Source organism: Mustela nivalis (genome assembly GCF_964662115.1).
Source record: "Mustela nivalis genome assembly, chromosome: 19".
NCBI lineage: Eukaryota > Metazoa > Chordata > Mammalia > Carnivora > Mustelidae > Mustela > Mustela nivalis.
The window spans coordinates 31,792,338-31,812,873 of record NC_139038.1 but is presented as its reverse complement, the minus strand read 5'-3'; the positions used below and the strand labels follow the sequence as shown (position 1 = coordinate 31,812,873).

The following is a 20,536-nucleotide window of genomic DNA, read 5'->3' as shown; positions in this document are numbered from 1 at the left end:
ACAAATAGCACCAGGTTTATCAACTTCCTAGAACTGTACAAAGGACTGGATGTCAAGTATCACTTAACTGTATCTTTAATTAATTAATTAATTAATTCCATTTATTTATTAATCTCTGTAGCAGGCAGCATGCCAAGGCTGGGGATTCAGTGATGGGAAAAAAAAAAAAAAAAAAAAAAAACAGCCATGGAATCTGTATCCACAGATGTTATGGTCTCAAAAGGAGAAACAAGGATTAAATAGTCACTCAAATGTGTAATTTGTGCTGACATTTCTGTTTTGAAGGAAAGCTGTATGGTGCTTTCAGAATCCACAGTGAAGGAAACTCAACAACCTAGACAGTCAGAGATACTCCCGAGGAAGTAGGAGTTATGGAGGCAAAGAGAAGAAGAAAGAGCATCATGTGCAAAGGCCCTGTGGTACCAGACAAATGGGAGGGTCTAAAAGGAAGCCACCGAGGCAAGGGTGGGAGAGATCCATTCTCTGCTTCTAAAAGGTATTTTTATTCCTTTACACACAGAGTATAGGCTATTACCTTTCTCTCACTTCTCAGTTACTGAGGGATCTTTTCACAGTTTCTATTTAATCTCTTTCAATAATATTCCCTGGCTGGTAATCAGAGAAAAGGTGCTAATTACCTTATTAGCACTCTGCTTCTCTGCGATCACAGAACGCTCTTAACTTTTTCCGCCATGGGAACACCACCAGCTTGTCACTCTGGCCCTGCATGCTCCCTGCCCTGGGTCTGTTCTCATCCAGGCCTGTCAGGACTATCTGGCACGAGATCCTAGTTTTACTCATGGGGAAGATGAGTTAAAGGACCTGCCCCGCGTCAGCTCACGAGGGGTGGATCCAGGCCGGCCCTGCAAACCCAGGGCTGCTCGCACCACATGATGCAGCCACAGCTTGCCCCATGGGCCATCCAAGGAGGGGCAGGGCCTTCACTTCCAAAAGCACTCTTCAGCACTTGGATCCAAGACTCTGGTTTCCTTTAAGGAAACTTCTTTCTCTGCCCTCCCCTTGTGGAGCTCCAATTTACCTTATAAGACATTCTCAGGAACAAAATTGCAACCCAGTTACCCTCTGCTTACACAGGGGGTGACCTGAGGAGGAGAACGGAGGCAAACACAAACCCCGAGAGGCAGCTCCTAGAGGAAAGGAGGCTCCCAGAACAATGCAATCCCAGAAATGGGGTGAGAAATCCCAACCACGGGAAGCAAGAGATGGGGCCATGTCAGACTTCCTCTAATAGGGCAGTCAGACAACAAGGAGATGATCAATGGCGACTCTGAAGGTCTAGGTGGCTCACAGAGATAGTCCCTGGACCTCTCTGAACCCCACCTAAGAACTGTTCTATAAACGTGGGCAGGAGAACATCGCCAGCACCTCTTCCTGGAGGTTTCCTGCAATACACTCCTAGAGTTCCAGAGCGTGACGCAGACATGAAAAACACTTATCAGTGAGATCAAAGTCATCCCCAAAGGACAGGCTGGCTTGGTTTTCACATTTATGGCACGCACTTCTCTTGTCCTCTCTCTCACTCATGCTGGAGGGAAGGACAGCGATAAACCGCACTAGGATTCCAACTCTGTGATCTCCAAACTGGGTGACTTAGGGCCAGTTGCTCAACCTCCCTGGGCCATGGTTTCCTCCTCGACAAGTGGACATAACAATGGTACATTCTGCCGAAGACACTATGAGGATAGCAGGTGTCAATGAGACAAAATCACCCAGACTACAGTGAACTCCAAACACACTGAGCTGTGACTGTAATGGCCTGTAACCGCCACTACATGTCACCCGGTTGTCCCCCCCAACCCCACCCCTCGGGGCTTCCTCCCAAGTCCATCCCCCTTGAACGCTTACTGGCCACAGAACCATGGCTTCCCTTGCTGAAATGGGCAGTGCCGGGTCCAGACTATAAGCTGCCACACTGATGACTGAGCACTCTTCAAACCTGTCAAGGGCCACACATGCGCGTGCGCACACACACAGACACACACACGTAAGTTCAGCGTGCCCTCCACAGTTTTATCCGTGGTCCCCTACAGCCTTATTCCCGTAGATTGTATCTGGTCTGAGTAGCCTGAGGTGCGGCACAGAAATCCATATTTTAAAAAGCAGATTCTGAGTCACCTGATCTTCACACTGGCCTTAGGCCAGACCACGTGGGAGAGCAGCATCCTCGTCAAAATGTGCAGGGACTTGGGAAAAGTTGCTACGTGGGAGGTATCTGCTGCACGTTTTAATTTTCTTACCAGATTGCAAGCTCCTTGAGGGTAGAAATTGGAAACTGGAACTTGGAAGAGCTTCCTACGTCTACCTCCACCGAAGCCTCAGAGGGCCGTTGCTCAGTAAATACCTAAAGTATTTATCTAGGCAGTTAGTTGTTCAAGCCAAGCAGACTACAAAGTCGACACAGGCATGGCCTGGCTCACAGCTGTAGTGGCTTGAGTGGGCATACAGGGAGTGTGCGAGACATTTTACTGAAAGTATTAATTAGCGGATGAATATAGAGGAACTGGTATGAAAAAGGCAGGAAAAGAGAAGAATCAGTGCCAATTTATGTTGGTACAGAAAAATGCTCAATTATGCCCGTTGGCACACATTTTTATGGCCATCAGGCCTCTAGGCAGCCTTGTGAGTACCTGCTTCCATTCAAATGTTTGGGCTTGAGTATCACAAGGACGAGCAGCAATCCAGATCAGAGAAATAGGCTGGATTTGCACTCGTCTGCAAGACCCCAAAAAACTCTGTCTCACAGGACTCACAGCCCTCTTGAAAAGATCTTCTTCAGCCCCACAAGGGATTAAAAAGTCTAGCCCATCCCGGACCCACCCACCAGCTCTCATCTCTGAATGTAGGGATAATTATCTGACACTTGTCTCCGCCTATTCCAACTTCTCATGCCCTGCACGTTCCCCAGGAAGAGCTCATAATAGGCCTGCAGATGACGCCTGAGTCTGAAAATCGAGTTATGGCACTCGGGATTTGGAATCTCTTCAATCGAACTGCAGAGCAAGCCTTGTTAGTATTTAAATATGCAACCCAAACTCCCAATATGCGACATCTGAACTCCTCACCCGCGATGATGTCGTCCAGAGTCCCTGCTCCAGTTTTTACGCAGGATTCCTGGTGAGCAGAGCAAGGAGCCCAAGGAATTTGCAAGGAGCTGCTGATGGTGTTCTTGTGGTTTTCTTCTTTTATTAATTAAAAAAGTAACCCAGAGCAGCAAAACTAGGAACCCACGAAAAGCACAAAAATCTAGTGATGCCAACAGTCTGAGAGGAGATGGTGTGGCTTCCTAGTTGGGACCTAGCTACACTGGCTCAGATAGGGGACACCAGAGCCTAATGATAAAGAATAGGAGTTTTGCATAGTACCCCGCATAGAGCAGGGCTCAGTAAATAACGGCGCACAGCGAGTAATCCATAAACATTAGCTGAATGAATATTGAACGAAATTCCTCACAGCCACTGAGTCTATAACAGGCCAAGGACAAAGTTACATGAAAAAGTAAGATAAAACAATGAAGATGAGAGCAGAAATAAATGAAACAAATGAATGAATGAATGAAACAGAAACCAAAAAAACCCCACAACAGAACAGATCAATGAAATCAGGAGCTGGTACTTTGGAAAGATCAACAAAATTGGTAAGCCTTTAGTCAAACTCTTTGGGAAAAAAAAAAGTATTCAAATGAACAAAATCAGAAATGAAAGAGGAGAAACAACAACCGACACAACAGAAATACAACGGATTATAAGAGAATATTATGAAAAGTTTTATGTCAACAAACTGGACAAAGTAAATGAAATGGATAAATTCCCAGAAACGTGTAACTTCTCAAAACAGAATCAGAAAGAACAGAAAACATTTCATGCTCACGGACTGGAAAAATAAACATTGTTAAAATGTCTATGCTGCCCAGAGCAATCTACACTTTTAACGCGATTCCTATCAAAATACCATTGACACTTTTCAAAGAGCTGAAACAAATAATCCTAAAATTTGTATGGAACCAGGAAAGACCCCGAACGACCAAGGGAATGTTGAAAAAGAAAAACAAAGCTGAGGGCATCACATTGCCTGATTTTGTGCTGTATTACAAAGCTGTGATTACCAAGACAGCATGTCATTGGCACAAAAACAGACACATAGATCAGTGGAACAGAATAGAGTCTCTAGAAATGGACCCTCAACTCTATGGTCAACTAATCTTTGACAACTCAGGAAAAAATATCAAATGGAAAAAAGACAGCCTCTTCAATAAATGGTGCTGGGGAAACTGGACAGCTATATACAGAATGAAACGCAATCATTTTTTCACACCATACACATACACAAGGATAAACTCTAAATGGATCAAAGACCTCAATGAGAGTCAGGAATCCATCAAAATCCTAGAGGAGAACATAGGCAGTCACCTCTTTGACATCGGCCACAGCAACTTCTTTCATGACACATCACCAAAGGCAAGGGAAACAAAAGCAAAAATGAACTTTTGGGACTTCATCAAGATAAAAAGCTTCTGCACAGCAAAGAAAACATCCAACAAAACTAAGAGGAAACCAACAGAATGGAAGAAGATATCTGCAAATGACACTACAGATACAGGGCTGGTATCCAAGATCTATAAAGAACTTTTTAAACTCAAAACCCAAAAAAGAAATAATCCCGTCAAAAAATGGGCAGAAGACATGACCAAACATTTCTCAAAAGAAGACATACAAATGGCTAATAGACACATGAAAAACTGTTCAACATCATTAGCCATCAGGGAGATTCAAATCAAAACCACACTGAGATATCACCTTATATAACAGTAAAAAAGGCAAAAAATAACAAGGCAGGAAACAACAAATGTTGGAGAGGCTGTGGAGAAAGGAGAACCCTCTTAAGACTGTTGGTGCAAATGCAAGTTGATACAGTCACTTTGGAAAACAGTATGAAGGTTCCACAAAAAGTTGAAAACAGAGCTACCCTATGACCCAGCAATTGCACTAGTGGGTATTTACCCTAAAGACATAGATATTTCACAAAGTAATGAAAAGAAAGGGCACATGCACCCCAATGTTCATAGCAGCAATATCCACAACAGCCGAACTGCGGAAAAAGAAAAGATGTCCTTCAACAGAGGAATGGATAAAGAAGATGTGGTCCATATACACAATGGAATATTACTCAGCCATCAGAAAGGATGAATACCCACCATTTGCATTGTCATGGACGGAACTGGAGGGGATTATGCTGAATGAAGTAAGTCAAGCAGAGAAAGACAATGGAATATGACTCAGCCATCAGAAAGGATGAATACCCACCATTTGCATCGACATGGACGGAGCTGCTGAATGAAGTAAGTCAAGCAGAGAAAGACAATTATCATACGGTTTCACTCACACATAGAATGTAAGAAATAGCACAGAGAACATTAGGGGAAAGACAGGAAACAGAAACAAGGGGAATGAGAGGAGGAGATGAACCAGGAGAGGCTATGGAAACAATTTGAGGGTTTCGGGGGAGGGGGGTGGTTGGATGGAGTAACCTGGGGAAGGGTATTAAGGAGGTATGTGTTGTGATGAGCACTGGTTGTTACATGGAAATAATGAATCACGGAACACGACATCAAAAACTAATGATGTATGGTATGGTGACTAACATAACATAATATAAAAAAAGAAAGAAGAGAAAATTCGAACAGACCCAAAACCAGCAATGAAACTGAATCAGTTATCAAAAAACTCCCAACAAACAAATGTCCAGGACCAGATGGCTTCCCAGATGAATTCTACTAAACATTTAAAGAAGAATTAATGTCTATTCTTCTCAAGCTATTCCAAAAAACAGAAGAGGAAGGAAAGCTTCCAGATACATTCTATGAGGCCAGCATTGCCCTGATACCAAAACCAGATAAAGACCCTAGAGAAAAAGAGAACTCCACGCCAATATCTCTAATGAACATAGAGGAAAAAAGCCCTCAACAAGATATTAGCAAACTGACTCCAACAATGCATTTTAAAAAAATCATTCACAGCCATCAAGTGGGAGTTATTCCTGGGATGCAATGGTGATTCAGTGTTCGCAAATCAATCAACATGATACATCACATCAACAAGAGAAAATGATAAAAACCAGAAAAAGCACTGACAAAGTACACCATCCATTCATGATAAAAATCCTCGGGGCGCCTGGGTGGCTCAGTGGGTTAAGCCACTGCCTTCGGCTCAGGTCATGATCTCAGGGTCCTGGGGTCGAGTCCCGCATCAGGCTCTCTGCTCAGCAGGGAGCCTGCTTCCCTCTCTCTCTCTCTGCCTGCCTCTCCATCTACTTGTGATTTCTCTCTGTCAAATAAATAAATAAAATCTTAAAAAAAAAAAAAATCCTCAACAAAGTAGGTTTAGAGGGAACACATCTCAACATCATAAAGGCCATATAAAAAAAACACCACAGCTAACATCAACCTCAATGGTGAAAAACAGAGAGCTTTTCCTCTAAAAAGAGGGAAAAGACCAGGATGTCCACTCTCACCACCACTATTCAACATAGTACCGTAAGTCCTAGCCACAGACGTCAGGCAACAAAAAGAAATAAAAGGAATTCACACTGGTAAAGAAGTAAAACTTTCACTATTTGCTGACGATATCATACTACATCGTAAGAAAAACCTAAAGACTCCCATCAAAAAACTACTCGAACAGATAAATAAATTCAGTAAGATTGCAGGATACAAAAGTAATACACAGAAATTCATGACAGTTTTATAAGCTAATAATGAAGTAGCAGAAAGAGATGTTAAGATAATAATCTCATATGTAATTGCAGCAAAAACAATAAAATATCTAAGAATAAACTTAGCCAAGTAGTTGAAAGACCTGTACTCTGAAAACTATGAAACTCTGATGAAAGATACTGAAGATGACACGAACAAATACAAAGATATTCTAGGATTGGGAGAACGGATATTGTTGAAATGTCTATACTACTCAAAGCAACCTACATTATCTGATGCAATCCCTATCAACATACCAAGAGCATTTCCACAGAACTAGAAGAATCCTAAAGCAGAATCACAGAAGACCCTGAAGAGCCAAAGCAATCTTGAAAAAGAACAAAACCGGAGATCTCACAATCCCAGATTTCAAGCTATAACACAAAGCCATAATAATCGGAACAATACGGTATTGGCAAGAAAACAGACACATGGGTCAGGGGAACAGAGTAGAGAGCTCAGAAATAAACTGGCAATTACATGGTCAACTGATCTTTCAACAGAGGAGGCAAGATTATGCAATGGGAAAAATTCTCTTCAACAAATGATGTTGGGAGGGGCGCCTGGGTGGCTCAGTGGTTAAAGCCTCTGCCTTCGGCTCAGGTCATGATCCCCGGGTCCTGGGATCGAGCCCTGCATCAGGCTCTCTGCTCAGTGGGGAGCCTGCTTCCTCCTCTCTTTCTCTCTGCCTGCCTCTCTGCCTACTTGTGATCTCTGTCTGTCAAATAAATAAATAAAATCTTAAAAAAAAATGATGTTGGGAAAACTGGCCAGTTAAATGCAAAAGAATGAAACTGGACTACGTTCTTACACCACACACAAAAACAAATTAAAAAATGCACTGAAGACCTAAATATCAGACCTGAAACCATAAAAACTCTGGAAGAGAACACAGGCATTAATTTCTCAGACATCAACCATTGCAACATTTTTCTAGATATATCTCCTACAGTAAGGGAAACAAAAGCAAAAATAAACCATTGGGACTACATCAAAATAAAATAATAAGTTTCTGCAAAGCAAAGAAAATGATCAACAAAACAAAAAGAAAATTACTGAATGAGAGAATACACTTGCAAATGATGTATCTGATAAGGAGTTTGTATCTAAAATATACAAAGAACTTACAAAACTCAACACCAACAAACCAACTAATCCAATTAAAATGGGCAGAAGACAAAAACACATTTCTCCAAAGAAGACTTACAGATAGAACAACAGACACATGAAAATATACTCAGCATCACGCATCAACAAGGAGATGCATATCAAAACTACAACAAGGTATCATTTCACACCGGTCAGAATGGCAAAAATCAACAAAACAAGAAATTTCAAGTGTTCCTGAGGATGTGGGGAGAAAAGGAATCCTCCTGCCCGGTTGGTGGGAATGCAGACTGGTGCAGCCACTGTGGGAAACAGCAGGGAGGTTGCTCAAAAAATCAAAAGTAGAATTGCCACGTAATCCGGTAGTTCCACTCCTGGGTATTTACTCAAAGAATATGAAACACTAGTTCAGAAAGACATATGCACCTGTGTGCTTATTGAAAAATAAGTTATAGTAGTCAAGTTATAGAAGGCACCCAAGGGTGCCTTGGTAGATGAGTGGATAAAGAAAATGTGGTGTGTGTGTGCGTGTGTGTGTGTGTGTGTGTAAAGAATATTACTCAGCCATAAAAAATAAGATCTTACCATTTGCAACAACACAAATGGACCTAGAGAGTATTATGGTAAGTGAAATAAGTCACTCCGAAAAAGATAAATACTGTATGATTTCACTCATCCACTATGGATTTTTTTTTAAGATTTTATTTATTGATTTGACAGACAGAGATCACAAGCAGGTAGAGAGAGAGGAGGAAGCAGGCTTCCCGCCGAGCCGAGAGCCCGATGTGGGGCTCGATCCCAGGACCCTGGGATCATGATTTGAGCGGAAGACAGAGGCTTGAACCCACTGAGCCACCCAGGTGCCCTCCACTGTGGAATTCACGAGACAAAAGAAACAAACAAAGAAAAGAGGAGCTAAACATGGACTCTTAGCTACAGAAAACAAAGGGGAGGAGCGTGGCAGAGTGGCTGAACTAGATGAAGGGAATGAAGAGTACATTTATCATCATGAGCACCGAGTTATATATGGAACTGTTGAATCACGACTGCACACCTGAAAATAATATAACACAGTATGTTACACTGGAATTAAAAGATATTTAAGAAGAAAAATACGAAAAGCAACAGGAAAAAAATAAATGCAAACTTGTTCAAGCTTTAAAAAAAAAGGAAGATGCAATTTTATAGATGCACCATGATCATATTACTACATTTTTGAAAAGTACTGTGCTGTGCATAGAAAGTAATATAAGATGTAACATAAACAAAAATATTAATAGTGACTGTCCTGCGGAGGGGGGGGTGTCGACCCAGAGGTGTCTCGATGTTTTTTCCCTCTACTTTTCTCAAATTTTCTATGATTATCCTGTTTCCTTTACAAAGGAAAATCCCATATCCTTTACTTTAAAAATAGACAGCCCAGGGGCACCTCAGTGGCTCTGCTGGTTAAGCATCAGCCTCTTGATTTTGGCTTGGGTTGTGATGGCAGAGTCATGAGATTGAGACCCGCATCAGGCTCTGTGCTCGGCGTGCGGTCTACTTGAAAGTCTGTCTCCCTCTCCCTCTGCTCTTCAATAAAATCTTTAAGAAAATAAAAACAAAAGTAGCCCTGACAGGTGAGGGGAACATATTCATTGCAAACAACCAGTCTATCCCTTTTTAACAGAGGACCTGGGCCCAACCTGCCACTTTCTTGGTCTCAATTTCCGGACTTACATACTACGGGTCATAACGTCTACCATTCAAGTGAGTTGTTGTTTTCATTTACATGAGACAATGAATGCAAAATGCTCAGCACTTCAGTGCCTGGTTAATAAACACCCAATAGATGTTAGAGCTTGCTCATGTACTCATTCTTTTAATGGCCCTTCATTAAGCCTCAAATATGTACCAGCAGCCACTTTCCCACTGAAGCTGTCACCCTTGAGCAAGACATTCGAATCACCAGGTACCATTCGGATGTATAGAAGGCGCCACAATCCAATACGGCACTCACCCTCCATACTGGGAGCTCATCGTAAGAGTATGGGAGTCACTGGGAGAAAGCAGAAATAAAGAGCCTTCTACACACAACATTTCGGGTGAACCTCTAAAACACTACATTTTTTTAAAAAGCTTTCCACAAAAAGAATGCATATTATACAAATCACTTATAACAGAAAAGGACAGAAACTTTATGTAAAACTCAAGAACAGTCAAAACTAATTTATGGTGACTGAATTCAGAGTAGTAGTGCTCTTGGGTTTGATGGGAAGGGAGCAAAAGAGAACTTCCTGGGGCGCTGGAAATGTTCCGCATCTTGAAACGGGTGGGGATGTCATGGTTATACACACATGTAAAAACCCACTGAGCTGTATGCTTCGGATTTGTATATTATAGTATATGTAAATTATACCTCCATAAAGTATCACTGAGAAAATAAAGAAAAGGCTTTTAAACAATTACTCCAGGTTCACTAACTCCCATTTTCTGTACATTTATTAAGAAGGTGCTATACACTAAGCCACCCATTCAACAGGCATTTGTTGTGTACCTACTATGTGCCTGGCACTGTTCTAGGCACTGGAACACCACAATGATGGGTGGGCCAGATCTAGTGCTACATCCCAGTAAAGAGAGATAGTGCAATCTGCAGACTGGGAGAATTTAGTCTAGTGGGAAGATGGACACAGGTGATGCTATACTATGTAGAAAGTGCATTGATGAGGTGTGTGGACTTCGCTGGTGTTACTAACGCACAGGAGGAACAGGGTCTGTGGCCTGACCACACCTTTGGAGACACAACACAGCCCAAGAGTTGAGGGACAAAGTAGAATTTCCAGGTGGGTCTTTGGAAGAAAAGGGAGTATTCTCAATGGTCCTCAGTGGATCTAAAAGATCCATGTGAAGGCAGAAGCACAGCTGTAATGAAATGGTGGGGAATGGATGCTTATGGGTCCACATGGAGTATGTGATACCAGGCACCAACATGATGTCTCAGTATAAGTATAGCTCTGGGACTACCGGTCCAATCCAGGGTCTACCACTGGATAAACATGGAACGTAAGACGATGACTCAGCCTTGGATTCCTCTTCCTTAAAATGTGACTAATACTGTAGTTAACTCACAGGGATCTTTTGAAAATTTAGTAAGGTCAACCACGGTGTATTAGTGTCCTCTTGCTGCTATAACAAGTTACCATGACCTTGATGGCTTAAATAGTACAAGTTTGTTATCTTTCACTTCTAGAGGTCACAGTCCAAAGAGGGTGTCTCTGAGCTAAAATCAAAGTGTCAGCAGGGTTGCCTTCCTTTCCGGAGGCTCTAGGGTAGAATCCACTCCCATGCCTTCCAGCTCCTGGATTCTTTAGCCCGCGGCTCCTTCCTCTACATTCAGAGCCAGTTGTATACCATCTCTCTGACCACTCTTACATCATCACATCTTTCTCCATCACAGCCTGGAAAGGTTCTCTGCTCTTAAAGATCCATGTGAAAGAAATGAGGCCCCGCTGGCTAATCCAGGGTAATCCCTCCATCTCAAGGTCCTTAACCTTAGCCACAACTGTGAAGTCCCTTCTGCCATGTAAAGTAACAAATTCACAGATTCCAGAAATGAGGACATGGACAGCTTTGGGAGCTGTTACTGTGCCTACCACATACCATATTACTGAGCACAATGGCTGGCTCAGAATATGTGCTGGAGGTCCACCTGGGTGGCTCATGGGGTTAAAACCTCTGCCTTCGGCTCAGGTCATGATCCCAGGGTCCTGGGATTGAGCCCCACATTGGGCTCTCTGCTCAGCTGGGAGCCTGCTCCCCCCCCATCCCCCGCCTGCCTCTCTGCCTACTTGTGATCTCTGTCTGTCAAATAAATAAATAAATAAAATCTTAAAAAAAAAAAAAAGAATATGTGCTGGAGAATGCTTCATTGCTACGATATTGCTCTTGTTATGACAGCAGACTCAAAGAAGTATGGCAGGAAATGCCAGAGCCCCTGGGGCCGGCAGGCATGCAAATCCAAACCAGACTAGTTGTAAATCCTGGGAATGCTCAGGTCTTAAGAAGCTGCTCCAAAAGATGCGCAAATCTGGAATTTCCATTTGGACAAAGTTTCTAATAAAGTAAGACTTTCTCACTCAGTACTCTCCACTGCATGCTCATCTGCTGGCAGAACACTGATGGTGTTTTAGCATTTCCATACCAACAGCAAGAACAGATTCCTCTCCTAACTCCCTGTGCCGGATCAACCAGCTGGTCTGGTCTGACTCAGAAATGATGATGGTCTGGTGGTGGGTGACGACAGTTATGTGAGCCATTTGCAAAGAACCCCCAGCAACTGGTGGGGTGGAACTGAGAAAGCTCCCCTAAATTGCCTCAATTGCTTTAAAAGTTGGGCAGCTAGGAAGCCAGGCAACTGAGTGCAAGCATACAGGGCTGGGCTACAGAACAGAGGCTCTTCAGAAGGCTATAAACTCTCTCCCCCATGTTATAATGAGATGTTGCAATCGAATTGGGCACTGTTTAACTCTCCCGCCCCATACACACACACCAGATGACACCACGAGCTCCATCAGATCTTGCCTCGAATCAGTAGTCAATTTCAATGTGTGCATGGTTCAGTGTCAGGCACACGGTTGGGATGCGACAAAAAGTGCTGAGTTAAAGAATGAATGGATGGACGGATAGACAATGACTGAAAGAGGAGCAAACCAGGATCACACCCAGGGGTGATACTTAGATGCTAAAGTGGGAGTTGACAATCTGTGGCCCAAAGGCCATTCTAGCACACAGCCTATGGTCTATGGCCCCCAAACACAGCCAAACTCGTTCTGTAATATATTGTCCCTAGTTGTTCTCTGCTACAACAGCAGAGCATGTGGTCTCTTTGTCTGCCAAGTCTACAATATTTACTGTCTGGCCCTTTACAGAACACGTGTGTGGACCCCTGCTTTACAACATATTACGGCAGCTCAACAGGATAATTTGGGGACATTTTAAATGTGCAGTCACACAGGGCCAGGATCTGTACTTTAACTCCTCTTGCAAGTTTGAGGACCTTGGCAATAAAGGGGCACTGAGCTGATTTCACGAGGACAGGGTTCTTTTTTTTTTTTTTTTTTTTTTTTTTTTTTAAGATTTTTTATTTATTTATTTGACAGAGAGAGATCACAAGCAGGTAGAGAGGCAGGCAGAGAGAGAGGAGGAAGCAGGCTCCCGACTGAGCAGAGAGCCCGATGCGGGGCTCGATCCCAGGACCCTGGGATCATGACCTGAGCCGAAGGCAGCGGCTTAACCCACTGAGCCACCCAGGCACCCCGAGGACAGGGTTCTAAATGCGGAAATTGAACCAGAATCACCCAAAAGCCTTGCTAACACACAGGTTGACAGGCCCTGCTCCCAGAATTTCTGATCAGAGTAGGACTCGTAGGGACCCAAGAAGGCACACTCTTTAGTCCTGTCCCCAGCTGCTGTTGCTACTGCTGCTGGTCCAGGGACCACACTTTGAGAACCACTGCATAACGATAACCCAATACCCATCACTGTTCAAGAGTCATTCATGTCCCAGGGTCAGCTGTAGATTCTGGGTTGGATGGGGGTGACATGTGGGGTGAATTCTTCTCGCAGCTCTGTGGCCAAAAAAAAATGCAAACTATGAATACATCAGGAGGCTGACAGCAAACTGTCAGTAGGGTGCTTGGTGACTGTGGCTGAACCACTTTCGCACCATGTTTCATCCCCTTCAAAGGTGATCTTCATCGATCATCTCCTTTAAACCCCAGAACAACCCTGTGGGGAAGGATTATTACTGTACGATCCCCCTCCCCATTTTTCAGGAGAGAAGAATGAGGTGAACAGGGTGGAGGGTCGAGATGAGATCCTCTCCCTTGCATGCCACCCATGTGATCACTGGCAATCTTTCTAGGCCTGTCTTGCTTGGTTCTTTCTTCCTGCCTCAACTACCACTTCTTCTCTATTCACCCTTTTACCCTTGGCCTGAAATACGCCGAAGTCCCCTTTCCCAAAAATAAACTCTGGCGCGCTGCCTCTTCTCCTAAGACGACAAGAAAAACATATCGCCAGCCACATATGGAATTTTACATTGTATTCCACAAACAGGTGGAATCAATTTTAATCATGTATCTTATTCAACCCACTCTATCCAAAATATTATCATTTCAATGTGCAATCACCAAAAAATGATTAATGAGATATCTCACGTTCTTTTTCACAGCAAAACTGAAATCCAATGTGAATCTTATATTTACGGCTCATGTCAGCTCAGTCAAGTCATGTTTCCACTGCCAGGAGCCTCACATAGTCAGTGGCCATCGTGTCGAAGATGATCTTTTGGTAGACATATCGCACGTCTACCAGAACCCTTTTCAGATGCAGTGTTAGTGAATCTTTCTTCTGATTATTACCTCTTTCTTCTCTCTGTCCACTCTCCTCTAGTGCAGACACTGGAGGAAACACCTTTTTTCTGAGACCCTTTTTTTCTCCTTGTCCTTATCCTACATCCCCGAACATTCCTTCTTACTGGACCTCTTCCTTCACTCACCTCTTAAAGAGTTGGTGGTGTTCTCAAAGGTTCTATTTCCTATCCATTGCCCCTCTCTCTGTTTCTCATTTACTTGGAACTTGTATCCATTCTTTACCATTTTAACTATATGCTGATGGATCACAAACTGTATCACTAGGAAATCATAGTACCCTGGAAGTCAACTGAATTCAACAGGCTCTAAAATGGACCTTATAATCCATTACTAAAACCTGTTCAGTGAAGGACAGATACATCAATCCATGGGCCACCCAGACCAGAAACCTTAAAGCCATGGTCCTCAGCAGTGGGGGAGATTGTACTCCTGCCTCAGGGGGGCATTTGGCATTATCTGGAGGCATATTTAGTTGTCACAGCTTTGGGGGAAGGGGTACTACTGTTACTAATGGATAAAGACCAGGGTTGGTACTAAACACCCTACAGTGCTCCACACAACACAGAATTCTCCAGTGAAATTGTGTTCTAATCTTACAGCATACACAAAAATCAACTCAAGATGGATTAGAGGCTTAAATGTAAGACTTGAAACTGTAAAATTCCTAGAAGAAAACATAAGGGAAAATCTTCATGACATTGGTCTTGGCAGTGATTTCTTGGATATGACACCAAAGCACAGGCAACAAAAACAAAAATAGACAAGTAGGACTACATCAACCTAAAAACCTTCTGCACAGCAAAGGGAAAAAAACCAACAGAGTAAAAAGGTGATCTCCAAAATGGGAGAAAATATTTGCTAACTATATATCTGATGGAGCCAACTTCCAAACTATATAAGAAAGTTCTACAGCTCATAACAAAAAAATAAATAACCTGATTTTTTAAATGGGCTAAGAACTTAAATAGACATTTCTCCCAAGAATACATTTCTCCAAAGGCCAACAGGTATATAAAAAGACACTCAACATCACTCATCATCATGGAAATGCAAATCAAAACCACAATGAGACACTGCCTCACACTTTGGTTAGTGTGGTTATTACTGAAAAAACAAAAGATACCAGATGTTGGCTGAAGAAGATGTGGAGAAAAGGGAACTCCCCTACACTGCTGATGGAGGGAGAAATTAGCGCAGCCACTGTGGAAAACACTACGGTTGCTTTACAAAAAAAAAAAAAAAAAATTAAAAAATTATAAATTAGAACTACCATTATGATCCAACAATCCCCCTTCTGGGAAACAGAACAAACCTATTGAAATCAGGATCACAAAGAGATTATCTGCACTCCCATGTTCAATGCAGCATTATTCACAATAACAAAGATCAGAAAACCATCTAAATGTCCCTCGGTCGATGAACAGGTAAAGAAAACGCAGCATCAACGTACAATGGAATATTACTCAGCCTTAAATAAAGGAAGTTCTGCCATTTGTGACAACAAAGAACCTGGAATATTGTGCTGAATGAAATAAGCCAGACACAGAAGAACAACTACCCCGTGCCAGCCCTTAAATGAAGCATCTAAAATTCTTCATTTAAGAATGAATGAGTGGTGGCTCATTTAAGAATAAGTGGTGGTCATTTAAGAATGAATGAGTGGTGGCTGTCAGGGGCTGGTGGTGCTGGGAAATGGGGAGTGGCTGTTTGGCAGCTATATTCTGTTATGCAAGATGAGTATGTTGTAGAGATCTATTGGACAACATTGTGCTTACAGTCAGCAATAGGGTAGAGTGCCCTTGAAAATCTGTTTGAGAGGGTTGATCTCATGTTAAGCATTCTTACCATAATAATAATTTTAAAAGGTTATCCAGCCTAAAATGTCAAGAGTTCCACTGTTGAGAAACACTGCTTTAAAGCCTTGTCACCTGAGGAGTTACTGAGGGACCTGCTGTTTTAGCATCATATGGGGGCCTAGTGGACATGTTTCTTCTTGGGCTCCACCCCAGACCTACAAGATTAGAATCTCTGAAGTGGGGCCCAGAATTAACTTTTTAACAAGCTTTCCAGATGCACACTAAAGTCTGAGAGTTATTCCTTTAGGTGAGACGACCTTTATGTCAAAGACATCTACTGAGTTAGGGTTAGGGTTAGGGTCCCTAATCCTGGGACCAGCATCAGGACACTGATACAAAAAAAGAAGGCCAGATTCAAAATCTGAGTGGATGCATGACTTCAGCCTTCAGGATCCAACCTCCAGGACCTCCAGGTAAAGAATTTAATTCTTTTTTCCCTTTATTAGCATTATTCCAGAAGGAATCAACCTATAAGTTTCATGGTCCAAGGCAACTAGAATTGGATGCACAATCTGCTTCTTGGTCATGAGCTTAGAGCTGATTTCTTCAAGTCTGAAACCAAGAAACAGAGCAGTGTTTGGTGCACTGCCCATTACAGAGACCCACGCAGGAAAATCCCCAATCCCTTCTACCCTATTAAACTCAGTTTATCGTTTATGAAAGGATGTGCTCTAAGAAATAGGATAAAGATGTAACAGGGATATACTAAGGAAAATGGACCTTAAGGACTGTTTAGATTCACTCGGCTGCCAGAGAACCCTAGGAGGAATTAACTTACAGGAAAATAAATCTGGAATCTACTTCTGGTTCTGCCAACTGACTGTGCGAACTTAAAAAAAAAAATCATTCTAGCTCAAGAAATGTTTATTAAGGGCGCGTGGGTGGCTCAGGTCATGATCTCAGGGTCCTGGGATTGAGTCCTGCATCAGGCTCTCTGCTTGGCAGGGAGCCTGCTTCCTCCTCTCTCTCTCTGCCTGCCTCTCTGCCTACTTGTGATCTCTGTCAAATAAATAAATAAAATCTTAAAAAAAAAAAAAAAGAATTGTTTATCAAGCATCTCTGATGAGCCAGGCACTGGATATATAATCAACAAAGTACACATAGTCCCCAACCTCAGAGAGGTTGCAGTCTGGTGAACTCGCAACTGAAGAAACGTTGGATGCATCAAATATGGTCCCTGCCCCCGAGTAGCTCAGACTAGCTGGTGAGGAAGGCAAACAGATCTTGTAATTGCAGAACAATGTGGTAAATGCTGAGGTATGCACGGAATGCTAATGATAACAAAGAGATGGAAAGTTCATTCACTCTGGGGGATTAAGAAAGGCTTTCTCAAGAAGGCAAGGAGTTGTGCAGATAGACATTTGAGAGAGGCAAAGAGGAAGGAAGGGAAGGAGACAAGTCAGTATTTCAGGATCCTGTAAAGAGATGATGGGTGCCTGATCAAAGCCATGTGCTAGGGATAGGGAGGAGCAGTCAGTGACAAGTGGAGTGAATTCAAGCCGGCCACATGTTTTTGCCACCCTCCTTACTGACAGGTTATCGGTTTCTTTCTCCTCCTCTTGAATCTGGTTGGCCCTGTGACTGTAGGACCACTGAAAAGTATCTGACCTAAAGACTGATACTGGATATGAGAATGAGGATGACGTAAGAAAGAATCAGAGAACTTGAAGGTGAAGCAATAGACATCACTCAACCTGAAAAAGAGATATTTAAAAATTAGATGTTAGCCAGGTGGCTCAGTTGGATAAGCATCTTGCCTTCAGCTCAGGTCATGATCTCAAGGTCCAGGGATGGAGCCCCAGATTGGGCTCTTTGCTCAGCAGGGAGTCTGCCTCTCCCTCTGCCCTCACCCTCACTCCTGATTTCCCTCTCGCTCTACCCTCCCCCCCCTAATAAATAAGTAAATAAATAATCTTTTTTAAACATTAGCAGAGCAATGTCTAACGTACATGTGATTAAAGTGCCCCAAAGGGCAAGAATGAGGTGGAAAACAATATTGAAGAATAATGGCTAACCCTTCCCAAATTTGGCGGAAGACATAAATTTACAACCTCAAAAATCTCAGAGAACCTCAAACAGAACACATGTGACGAAAACCATGCCAGGCACACCAAAGTCAAACTAATGAAAATCAAAAGAAAAAGAAAATACTGAAACTCACAAAAGAAAAAGGACACATTATAAACAGAACACAAGGTTCCAAATTTTCCACAGACTTAGCATCAGAAACTATAGAGTCCAGAAGACATTGGAACTAGATCTTTAAGGTGCTGAAAGAAAACTAAATTTACTATATTTCGTGGAAATGCTCATCAAGAGTGAAAGCAAAAACCGGGGCAAGCTGGGTGGTTCAATTGGTTAAGTGGACGACCCTTGATTTCGGCTTGGCTTTGTGAGATCGAGCCCTGCATCAGGCTCCTTGCTGGGGGTGGAGTCTGTTTAGGATTCTTTCTCTCCCTTTCCCTGTCCCCCCTTCTCAAATGAATAAATAAATCTAAAAAAAAAAAAAAAAAAAGAAAACACATTAAAAACTTCTCCAATAAAAGAAAATGAAAAGTATTCATTGCCAGAACCCCATTCCAAGCATTCCAAGAAATGCTAAAGGAAGATCGTCAGGCTGAAGGAAAACACATTAAAAACTTCTCCAATAAAAGAAAATGAAGAGTATTCATTGTCAGAACCCCATTCCAAGCATTCCAAGAAATGCTAAAGGAAGATCGTCCCCCCAGAGGGAAACCCAGATTCCTCCAGGAACAAATGAAAAGCATTAAAACTGGTAAATATCTGAGTAAGTGTAAAAGACTATTTGTCCTCGATTTTAAAAAATACATATGCATATGACTGTCTAAAGCAAAAATTCTTACATCGTCTCCTGGGGTTTAAATGAATGTAGATGCAGTGCGTATCACACTACACAGTCCGAGGGGTGAGGGAGGTGGTCATGGGCTTATACAATGGAAGTGTTTGACGTTTCTGGTATAGTATTAACCCTGTGTAGTCCTATGAAAATCTAAGGATGTTTAACATAATCCCCAGGGCAGTTCCTTTAAAAATGCAAGACATATGGCTAAACCTGATAAGTAAGTTAAAATGGAACTCTCCAATGTCCAAAAAAAAGTCTTTTAATTTCACGGCAGATGTTGTAGATAGAATCGTCCTCAAAGATGTCTCTACCCTAATGCCTAGATCCTATGAATAAGCCATACATGGAAAAAAGACGGCAGATATATCCAAGCATCTTAAACACAGGAGATTATCCTATTGTGCCTGATCGAATTGCGTGTGTCCTTAAAAGCAGAGAGCTTTCTCCATCGGGAAGCAGAGACGGGGCAGAGAAGTTGGAGAGATTCAGAGATTCCACGTGGGAGAGGAACACCACCAGCCATTGCTGGTGGGACCGCAGGGAAGGGAACACCACCAGCCATTGCTGGTGGGGCCGCAGGGAAGGAAGCAGGCGGCTGCCAGAGACCAGCCCCCAGTCCCACAGCCAGCAGGTGAGTGCGGATCTCGGACCCACCGCCTTTCGCCAACTAATCTGTTACAGCAGCCATAGAAAATACCACAGCAGGACAGGGAGAAGGAAGGAATGAAAAGACAAGTCATAAAATGGTCTATCTAGTCCAAACACATCAACAATCCCATTAAAAGGCAGTGGATGAAAAAGGCAGAAATTATCATAAGGGATCCAAAAAAACCCACAAGAGGGACTCTTTGCTTTCTACAAGAGACGCACTTTAAATATAAAGGCACAGATTAAAAGTAAATTAATGGAAAAAGATATGCCACCCCACAAGCAAGGCATCAGATAAAACAGACTTCAAGACGAAGAGTCGAACCAGAGGGGCGTTTTGGAATGAGGAAAGGAAGGTGTCACAGTCACAAATGTGTATATGCACTTAACAGAATCCCGAAATACAGAATGAGAAGAGACCAGTCCTCTTCAAGTTCAATCGCAGACGTTTGCCATTACCCCTTTGTTTATAAATCAGCTCACTTTTTAAAATACAATTAAGATATTTTAATGTAAATTTTATTCCCATGCATCCGTGGGAGACTGTGTCACTTAACTCATCCAAGTAAAAACAAAGGACACGGTATTCCTAGGTCCCAGTGTTAGTGCATGATCCATCCCTGCTCTGTGATCCGTGTTCTTTCTCTGGAGCTGTACCCCCTGAAACCGCCCCACTCACCGGATGTAGCCCACAGTCTGGGAAACGCAGATGTAACCCAACTCCCTCACTTGTGCCAAGTGGGGGAATAACTAACAGAGTTTGTGCCATAAAACAAGTTACCGCCAGACCCCCACCTCCCCATCCTTTGCTGGGTGCTCCTTCTTCTGCCCTGTTCTGTTCGATCTCCTTCCTATTCATAGTCAGCGAACCCTAAGACTC

General features: G+C 42.7%; 1 protein-coding gene across 2 annotated transcripts in view; it reads right to left on the bottom strand.

Annotated features, from left to right (window-relative positions):
- Positions 1–20,536, bottom strand: part of GRIN2A (glutamate ionotropic receptor NMDA type subunit 2A) — a 373,499-nt gene that overhangs the window by 175,191 nt on the left and 177,772 nt on the right. The window lies entirely within an intron of this gene.